Consider the following 11,333-nt stretch of genomic DNA (forward strand, 5'->3'; position numbering starts at 1 on the left):
GTCTTATTTACTTTGGTAAAATTGTTGGTCCACCTACATCACTGAATGCCAGCGCTGGGGGAACACATCCTATCAGGGGTAACTACCTTGCCACGACACCCATCATGTCAGCATGTTAAGCATTTATTTGTAAACATGGCAATATTTAATGACTAACTGAACCGGGCATTGGCTAGAACAAGCGCTAAATTTCTTGCTGTCGCTAAGTTATTACTATTGGCTGGCTATTCAGCTAGTTATATATACATATATGGTATATGTAAGTAGCCTATAGCATTTTTTCCCTGGCAATGCTTTTGTGAACAACAAATCTGTAGAAATAACCTAGCTGGTGTATCGTCTTATCTCCAAAACAAACAGACCCGGTCATTAAAACATTAAACAAAAATAAAGGAGTTTTATTCTAAAAATATGTGTCTGTTCAGTGGACACTGGGCATCAGCGAGTGTTCGCACGCCGGGGTTAAAGACACGTGGCTGGGATGTGAACCATCTTTCTCATGTAAGACCTGCGACAGCCAAAGCTAATCTGCTTAGCATGTGTGCTTTGTCAACAACTGTCTACCTGTATTGTGTTTTGAGGTGCCATAGGAGCTGATAGCAGTGCCAAATGTGGCACACCTGAGTCCCAGCTTTCAACACGGCCCGCTCTCTTATCTGCCATGTCCTGCTTTGCTTGGCCTTTTGTTTAACGTTTAACACCTAATCCCACAATATATGAATACTGATTTCAAATGTTATATTATGACACTGTGTACCTATCAATAGGTTCTTTAATTATAATTACTGTTACAGTAAATTATTTTAAGTCATAGAAAACAACATTTACATTTGTAAACTTTTATAATTTATGTTTTCATGAATGCAATATATTTTATTTTGTTGAACTGTTGCTTGTGTATTGGGAATCGTTTTTGTGATATAAAATGTATGGAAGTACATTTGTCAGTTTCCTTTAATCAGAAATAAAATTATGATCTACAATTTTAACAAAAATATGAGAGTTACAGCTGTAAATGAAATTATTAAGATGGTATTCATAGATGAAAAGTATGCATAAATGTTGTAAAATAAGAAAATTAAATGCTGATATTATTTGGACATTTCTTTAAGAGACAAATGTGACATTCACTAAAAAGTTACATAAAAAAAACAAAGAATTATCTGTACACTGAACAGTTTTGAAGCTCTATAGATGGTGTCATTTATTGTGACCTTTGAGTAGGTCTTGTGGATATTACACGTGTATTGTTTGGCTTACTGCATACTCTGTAGTGAGGCAAAAGGGGGAAAAACATTAGCTGATAGCAAGTAGATATTTGCTACAAGTGCATTCGATCAGCTGATTGTTTATTTTTGCTCTGTGTGGCTACTTGCCTGAGAAGACCTCAGAGTTTGCAACATTGCAAGTAATGATACCGCTTAGTGGGATTCATTATTTCTCAGTCAGCATGTCATTCTTTAAGCACTTTACCCAGTTTTGTTTGGATTTGTGCTCATTCTTTTGTTTTTAAACTAGACTTACCATATATCAGAGCAGCAAACAAGGCACTCTTCAAAACCTTCTCTGGCTCTAGTTGCTGGATGTAAGGCTCCTATGTTATCTTCAAGTATAAGGTACAATGTTAAAATACTCCCGTCCACACAGAAAAACACTGCATAATTATTTGTCAACATTTCAGTCCTCTGACCTTTTCTGACCAAGGTCAAACATTTTTTCAGAATATTTTAACTTTTCAACTTATACTAGACTGCTCTACCTTAGCGAAAGAGTTCAGCTTTAATATTTGATGTTGTTCTTTCAATTGACAATCAGAATTTAAAATGACAGTAGTAAAGACAAAATAAGTCTAAAGTATAAATATATTTAGAATTTATTGCAATGGGAACCATAAACCATTTTTAATGGACATAAAACACAAATGTGGACAATATTTAAAGCCACAGTGGACGATGAGATCCAGTGCCGCTCTTCCTAGCAGGGAGTGGGAAAATAAGTAGACGGCCTTTTCACATCAGTATCACCCCAGCCAAACCAATAGGTACTGTATAGGCACTGTATAGGCCTGTGGCAAACTGAGATTGCTTCCCAAGGTCTTTGTGGGCACCAGGTTGTACATAGCGGTCACCAACAATACTATGGGAGGAAAATAACTGAACAAGTGAAAGCTAACTACTGTTTTTATTGTGGTTAATACCATTATGTCACAATTGTTGGAGAAAACTGAGCAAAGTAGCAACACCTCAAAATATATTTGTTAGTTTATATTTTAAATGTAATATCCGCTGTCTAAATTCAATAATAATAATCTCACACAGGTCTGTTGATAGCATTAACATGTCTGCACAGTCTATAAACATATCACATTCAAAATAGAGGTGTGGGGAATTACAAGCTTTAATAGGCCAAAAAGTGGAAATAATAACTATGGCTACCATTATGCAAGCAAAATAGCTCATGTTACCATATTAATCTTAACATTAACTTACTATTGACTTATTAAAAGAAACGTTATAATCAAGTGACATTCAAATTAATGACTCATAACTAAAGTTTTGTGAAAATCTGAATTAAGGTTTAATTGATTTGCTTCAAATAGTTTGTTAGACATTTAACATTTAGAACTTACTGTAAATGAGTGGATTTGAAGAAGCAGCAGCATCAAAAAATGGAGTTTAATTTATTAGTGCATTCCTTAAGTGGAATGGATTCAAACAAAACAAAACTGACCGGTTCAGCAAGAAACAAAATACAAAATAAGCCTAGTGTGTCTAACAAACTTAAACTGCAGGTGTCTGGTTGATATCAGTAATCCCCACTAAGATACTTGCCCTGCTTCCTTAACACAATTCACAAGGTAAGGTAACACACCGACACTAAGATCTTACACTTATCACTTGAACAAAAGCTCCTACAGCAGTTAACACGATTACCACAATAGAACACAATACAAAAAGAGGTAAGTTAATCAAGGGCAAAATCACAACTGCGAAGTTCAACAGGTAGGCAGTGATTGAAACGGGGGATGATCTGGAAGGTGGTGGATGATTGGAGGAGGTTGCCAGACGCCGCACCAATCAGAACCAAGAAGTAGGCAGGTCTCGCGCCAGCCAATCCTCCGCGACAACAGCAGCCTGGTAACATGATTCAGATCGTGGTCAATCAGAAGACAGTGGGTTTTGAGAGGGGAGGCCTTAAAGAGACAGGAGCATCTACAGCTTGTTTCAGACAGAGGCTGAAATGAAGGCCTACATGAAGGGACAGCATAGAAAATTTTTTTTTAACTTGAATCATGTAAATAAAGCTATGCAAAGCTGCCATACGGGGGTAACAGAACTACAATGCTGAAAAAGCAGTATAATAGGTCTCCTTTAAGAAGCATCGAAATCCCGGTTAGGTAGGCTATTCGTTTTTTTTACCCAAACATGAAATTGAAGGTGACCGCTTTTATGATCAATCTGTCATCAATGACAGGATAATCTCCGGACATTGTGGATTTATCCTCAGCACAGAATAAAATCTATAGGCTACACTGTCCTTTATAATACCGTGACTCTGTGGACTTAAGGCAACTGTCAGGTTGGAAACAGTTGCACCGAAACACTTACCATGAACTACATTACTGCAGAAGCCTAGGCAACACTAAACTGTATAAAACTGATTAATGGACTAATCTTTCATATTGTAGTCACACTGACTGAAACATCCATATGATAGTAGCCTAATCATGTTGGATATGATGTGAATGTTTCTGAGTGAGGATGACTGTGGTGCAGCTGAAACATGTGAGAAATACATTATAAGTTGCTCATTTTTAGAATTTCACTGTAACTAACTTGTGAGAAATTAGCATTGGTTTCTAGTCAAAGGCTGATTTACAATAAACGTCTGTTGGCGTGTAGGTGAGAGTTTACATAGACCAATCAAGAGAGAGAGAAACGTCTGATGCCACATACATTTGCATTTCCTTTCTTAGCTCAGGAAGAGTTTGAGTGTATGCTAATACTCTGCCATTTGTTTTCCTTCATCTACCATTTGATGGCTGTTGTTTGCTTTGTACTTGTTCTGTACTTAAGGAGAGGAAATGCTGAGTTTGGGAGTGTAACCGTGCGTTCTCTCCGTGGCCACGTTACATAAAGAAATGATTCAACACATCTATTTGACTCTGTATTCTTTGGGAAGGAATTATTTTCCCTGATAAACAAAGAAATGTAGTTGAAAGTAAGTTTTTCCATTGTTATCTCCTGTTAGTCTGAGTGTGATTTGACATAATTTCATTAAATAGGCTACAAAATGAGCAAGATTTTGTAAAATAGATGTCTAGATATAATAATAAAGGATATAAAATAGACCAGGGTGCAAACTACAGGGAAGCCAAGGGGAGCTTAGCCCCCCTTAAGACATCAGCTCCCCTAAAAGCATGATGGAAAGAGTTTAGTTTTGGCTTATGTTTGAGTTGTATTTTTTCCCCCTGTGTGTTTCTGGTTTTTGCCATTGTTTCATGTGTCTTTCTATTTGCCTCTGTTTATCTCGTTCCTTGTCCGTAGTTATTTGTGTCTTGTCTCTTATCTTAGGTCTTATTCCTGCATTTTAGTTCTTTGCCTCAGTTCTTAGTCCAGTGCCTTAGTGCTTAGTTCTGTGCTTTAGTTCATGTAAATGTTATTCCTGGTCTGTGCATTTCTGTGTTTCATTATTTGATCTTGTCTTGTTTAGGGTTTTGTAGCTTAGTTTATGTTTATCTGCAAGTCCTTAGGACTACACTAAAACATGAAGACATAGGACTGTCTCCTGTTTGGTCCGGTCTCAGTCCATGCCCTGATTTTGCAATCTTTCCATATTTTGTGTTTTACTTTGGTAGATCTGTCCTGGTGTGCTCCCACAAATTTACTTCCTGTTTTGTAAACTTTAAAAGTTTATGTTAATTGTACTATGTAATTTAAGATGCATAAACTTCTCAAGTTTATGTAATTTAATAGCAACATTTTGTGATAACTTCTATACTTATGTGATAACTTCTATACTTATGTGATAACTTCTTCTGTGCACTGCTTGATACAAACTGAACCCTATTTAAATCACTGACCAATCTTAATTGGCCTCAATCATTTATCAGGTTCCCTTAATTAATTTCTTTAAACTGACGGAAGATTAACAACAGCAATTGATAATTTATCTATTAATATTGTGTAAATGATCATTTCCAGACAATACATTGAGAACATTGGATTGATTCAGCTGAATAACATTTATTTTCAAATGCCAAAAAAGTAATTAAACCAACATTAAATATTGGACAGATCTGAGCTCAACAATAAGCAAGTATGATATTGCTATTATTTTAGCTGATGATTCCAATATTATTGTAAATATTATCCAATTGTAATGTTTTGTTTGCTTGTGTTGTAGTTCAAATCTCTTATGTAATAACCTCACAATAACCAATAAAATAATAATGACTGTTCTCCATCCTTTCTTGTATTTGATATGTATTTTGAAACTAATTTTAAATTGTCCATACTGTGATTTTTACACTATGGCAATAGCAATATGAATTTTATCTATTATTCAGCTTCAATTCTACAGTTGTCTGTCCCTAAATATAAAAATTTTATACATACAAGTATAAAACATTAGCTCAAATAAAAAAAGGTGTGGTTTGATACTGAACTGCTGAACTTAAGTTTTGCATATCTTGTAGTATTTGACAAAACAAAATCAAATGTTTGTGTTAATTCCTTGCACCTGAAAAGGAAGACATACTAACAATTAAGTGTCTCACAATATTTAACAAGTAAGTATCTGTTTAATTAAAGACTGTGAACCTAAATTAGTAAAGCCACCCGAACCTAAAGCAGTTCTAACATAATTAATATTTTAAATAGTGAGTTTCTGATCAAAACTTAAATTACACAAATTATGACATATTAGAACGCCAAACGTTTCAAATATAACGTTACAGTTAACAACCTTTGCTTGATTCTTTTCTGACCACATTGTACTATCCACCTTTGTTTTTCTTCTTTTTAAATACAGAGAAATCAACTCAGCTGCAGTCACAAGGGGGCGCTATTGCCACCACTGTAAGAACACTTCATGGTACAAATTTGAACATGAAGATTGATTTTTAAAAAGTCTCACTTTTTTCTCATAACAGTACAATGACCGCAAAGGTTACCAAGTGCTATCTCATAGCTGATGACTCTTCACTTCTAACCCAGTAGAGTTAGCAGTTTTGGTGAGAGGGTTTTGTTTCCCACATTCTGGTTAAGTTTTCTGTACCAATTTATGTATGTTTGATTAAAGGGAATCACAAAATGCAAGTGGCTGGTTCAAAACATAAAACATGAGGAGACACAGCACTTTAAGAATTCTTAATACAACTCTATGGGGAAAGCCTGTTATCCTGCCCCTCCCACTAGAAAGCCAACTGTCTGCTTTTAACATGTGAGGCTGGAAACATATTTCAGCCAATCATGTGGTTCTGCTGTCATAAGGGTCTACTATGCAGGTGCCTCTACTACCATGCATGAGTAGTAGAAGTATAACCGGTGGGGGAAAACGCTTTTTAAACCTTATTTTGGAGCAAAGTCTGTTTCTCCAGTTGATAAACTTCTCATTTAATTTCATCCCTACTGATTCAGCACACATGCAAGCATGATTTAAGTCTTCCTTCCTCTTTGTGTCTTTGTTTGGGGAAGTAACCTCTTTAAAATGTGACTGTGGCTCCTTTTCACCTCAATGATAAATTAATCAATTTTAATTCAGTTATAAACTCCTGGACTCATGTGTTTCATCAGGTTTTCTGCTCATGTTCAAATGTTTCTACACATTCAGAATCTCTCCCACATATCTGTGTTCTCTTACATGTCATTATTACGAGATGTCATCATTTAATCAGAATTCATAGTAATTTGAGTCTATTATTGCTCCGGTGGTAAGTTAGTATCCTCTTCAGACCATCTGACGGACACAGAAACCCATTTGGGATTGTTTATTAAGATGAGACAAGCAGGCAGACAATGAAACTACGTGACAACAATTGTGATCAGCCAGAGATCTCACCACAAATTCACACACTACTAGTTCCGTTAACACTCACACTCTGCCTACGACTCACAGCGTAAGAGCGGATTCAGTTGATTAATATCACAAGGAGTCTACTTTGTCAGTTATACATGAGAATATTGACGTGTGGCGTGAGAGCGTGTAAAATGTCAATTGTGTGAGTTTCACGAGACAGCTTACCATCTGACAAGAAATCTCTTCACGTATTAATCTCATCACACCCCTACTAAATATCAGGAGTGTGATGGGATCTCGTACCATGTAAAAGTATGATGAGATTTCTTGTCAGGTAAAAAACTGTCTCACGAGACTCACACAAATGACATTTTTCACATGCTCTCAAGTCACATAAATTTTCTCATGCAGTGAAATACAAATGTATAACTTATAAGATAGACTTGCAGAGCAAATCAACTCCGCCCAGCTGACGCAACACCAGTGAAGTGAGTCCAGACAGTTGTGACAAGTGGTAACGTAGATGATAGAGTTTTGCAACATAAACATCTAAAAACTAAAGTGCAACATTGCTCTGTTTGGGACTGTGAGTTTATGAGCTGCTGAAGTTCAGGTCTATGTGGATTTGTGGTGAGATTTCTGTCTGATCAGAAGTGTTTCAGTTACTTTTGGTTTCACATGCAACATGTGATCCCAAACCACATTGGTCAAACAGTCTGAAGGGGATAATGTTAATACCAGCGGATCAATAACGTAATGCACAGCAGAGTAAAGGGCAGGTAGACTTCTCACTAAATGATGACGTTAGTCTTTTAATATTATGACTTTATTCTGGACATGTCTGAAAACACAGACATGTGGGAGAGATTCTGTATGTGCAGAAAGTTTCAAACGTGAGCAGAAATCCTACTGTAACACATGAGCTATTCAAGTCCAGGAGTTTATAACTAAATTAAAATTAATTCATTTATTATGGAAGTGAAAAGGTGTCACATGCACATGTAGAGAGGTTACTTCCCCAAACAAAGACAAACAAGAGGGAAGACTAAATCATCTAGAGATTTGAAATTAATGACTATAAAAGGGTTAAAGTCGCAAGTTTAAACTTTAATTACAGGCTGTTTACATACCTATCGGATGAACTGTGGAGGAACTGGAGTATAAAACATTTGTCACTGTACAAAACTCTTACAGACCTCACTGTATATTGTACAGACAGAGTAACATCTGTGTTTCACGTCTGATTTTTCAAAAAAAAACAGTTTCTTTGGGTGTAAGTACTTACAAAGCATGTCTTGTAGAATTCACTAGAGTCATCGCCGACAACAATGGGAATGCCTTTGAGGACAACAGAGCGCAGTATAGTCACGTCTGGTGTCTAATGAAACAAGATGACAAATTTACAAGGCACCAGCGCAATTCACAGGGAGTGGAATAAGTTGGGTCTGTATCAGCAGCGGGGCTTTTTGGACAGGGCCTTTGAAGTGGCACCTTGTCATCAATGTATATGACAATAAATATTACTCAAAAGTTGCTAAATGAAATAACTTGCCACCAAGTTGATGTGCTGCATTAGCTCTGTCAGTTTCTGTCCAACAGCTCCTTTTTTTGACTTGAAGAGTTCAATGAAACGTGGGGTGTGCTGGTCAAGAGCTTCAAAGAAGTCTCTCTCAAGATCCTTACAGGCAATTCTATTAAACTCAGCAAATACCTGAAATAGTACAGTTGTGGGAGGAGAAATGGAGAACAGCACATTAAGTAGACTATGATTCGATTCATAACTGTTGTGCAACCATTATAGCTAACAGGATAGAAAGACAAGGAACACTCCGAGCATGCTAAAATATAATACTATTTTCAAACAAATCAGACATGGTAAACCTTTCAGGCACTAATTAGGACATAAATAGAAGCTTACCTGTCTCTCCATGAAAAGTGCTGGCCATCGTTCTGTACAGCAGGCTCCTTTTTGACGATCTCTCGTCTTCGTAGTGGGAATGTTTCGGCTGTTTGGTAGTTTTTTCTTCATTTTTGAGGCTTGCTACATCATGTCCGTCAGGTAAATTAGGCAGATAATTTGCTTCACCTCTTTTTGGCCGTTTGATGTTCCCGCTTGATGATTCTCCCCCTGGGTTGACTTTACTTCTTTTACCCCCATTGATTGCTACATCCTCACATCCAGCTTTTCGAAACTTTGTGCAATTGTTGGCCATCTTAAATTTAAGGCTGTTTTTCCAGCCATACATCTTCAGGATAAGCCTTGAAACTGTACATTGCCTCTGCAAGCTTTTCAAGCATGTCATATCTCGCGTTGGAGTCATACATGTTCCATCTTTCAAAAACGCAAGATCTCCCTGTCTGAGTCTGTACTGAACATCAACTGCGAAACTGGGTATGTCAAAGAACTCTGGCCATTGTCGTCTTCGCATTGGTGAGGTTCCAGCAGTTGACTGTACCTCAGTGTCTGCTATGCTGCACTGAGTGTCTGATGTTGTGATGGGTGATGACAGGGCTGTTAATTCGAGAGTAACAACAGGGATGATTTTCAGGGTCTCTCTTTCAGGTAAGTCTGTTATTTCAGTTAAATTGCAGAGGGCATTATTGAAGTCTTGATCTTCATATTGCATCATATCATCAAGTCATACTGCAGCAACAGTTTCTCCTTCAGTTGACTTTTTAAAAATCTTCAATGGAATCTGGTCTCTCATTTAAAGTGAACTTTCTTATATCATCTTCATCGATGACAACTCTCAGCAATATCCTTTGGTCCATTTTTATGACTCATTCTGAGAAAAGGGAGCTAGCCGTGTAAGATTACAACATCAGTGTTCACATCACTCAGCATAATATATACTGTTTAAGTGTAACAAGCTGCTGTTTGCCTCTAACTCTGTAAAGTGACAGGGGGAAAACATCATTCACTTCAGCCAACTGGGTGACGTAAAGGTGGACAAGTGGCTGCTACTGAGCTCATATGCTTTAAGATGCTCATCATACCATGAGGTCATAAGTCTGCAGACAAATAGTATGTCGGTATTGATCACCACAATTTTTGCTATTTGTCTGAAATCTGGGAGCCCAGAGCAAGATCCAACTGAAATGACCATATCAGCACTGTACTTAATGCCATCTATGCAGACAGAAGATGCTACAAGGACTGTGTTCTGCTGGGCATTCCTGTGATAGAGACAGTTTTGCACATTTTCAGGAAATGAAGCAACCATCACAGACTTTACTTTATTAATTTCAACAGATGGCTTGAAAAAGGAGGTAGTAGCTAAATGGAAGGCTATCATTTTCTGGTGTCTGAGAACTACGGTAAGAGATATGTTCTTGAAATTCTGAGCATGACGCACAACTTTTGAAAAACTTGTGTTTTCCATCTAAACGCATTGTCCACACATCAGATAATGGACCAAAAGTATAATTAACTGAGGGTAGTGCTCAGTGACGTGGTGCTTTGGCCGTAGTTTTTCCATTCTGGAAAGCTTTCTGAAATGAATCTGTTCTGTGATCTTGCAATCAAGAAAGTACATAGACTCCTCTGTAAAGCTTGCGGACACTGACATTTCCACTACATCATTTAAGTTCATTAAAACCTCCCAAGTTTCATCCCCTTCAGGAATATGATGACCAATTAGTAGTGGCAGAAGTCATCCATGTACAATCAGAGACCAAGAGTTGTCTTTAAAGTGAGAACCATCCCTGTAAGATTTGTATCCCTGTGACATTTCTCAGGTGACATGGCCTTATCCAAAATATCTCCATTGCTTAGCAATGTCTGCAGCATTTTTAGGATGGGAACATACACAACTGTCTGCTTGTCATTTTTAAGGACAAACTCATTAGGCATTACCACAGAGAATTATTCTGCAATGTATGATGTTCGCTAGCAAGCAGTTGACAATCATCCCCCAGTTGAAGTGTATTTCAGGAAAACATTGTCAATAACTACTCTAGCGATCTCACTCACTAAAGAGTCATCAACATCTTGACTATGTTTTGAATCAGTTTCAAATGTCTTCGCAAATGGGTGAAAAAGTCACCTTCAGAGCAAGGCTCCACAAAGTCGCACAGCTGACAGTGGAATGCAGTTTCACTAACTTTGCCTAGATTCTTTTGAATGTGCCATGTTGATAGGTGTACCTTGAGAGCATTGAAAGATTTAAACATTCACAGGCATTCCTTGTGAAGGCATGGGAGTGGTGATATCAGAGCATGTCATCCATGTTTTAAGCGTTGATGCTTAAGTAAGTAGCCTCCCTTTTTAGCACAAAATGTTCAGTACTTACAGGTCCACTGCATTGGAAGTT

Source organism: Micropterus salmoides, unplaced genomic scaffold (assembly GCF_014851395.1).
Source record: "Micropterus salmoides isolate LMB-PRFRI ecotype aquatic unplaced genomic scaffold, ASM1485139v1 Ms_hic_scaffold_9, whole genome shotgun sequence".
Classification (NCBI taxonomy): domain Eukaryota; kingdom Metazoa; phylum Chordata; class Actinopteri; order Centrarchiformes; family Centrarchidae; genus Micropterus; species Micropterus salmoides.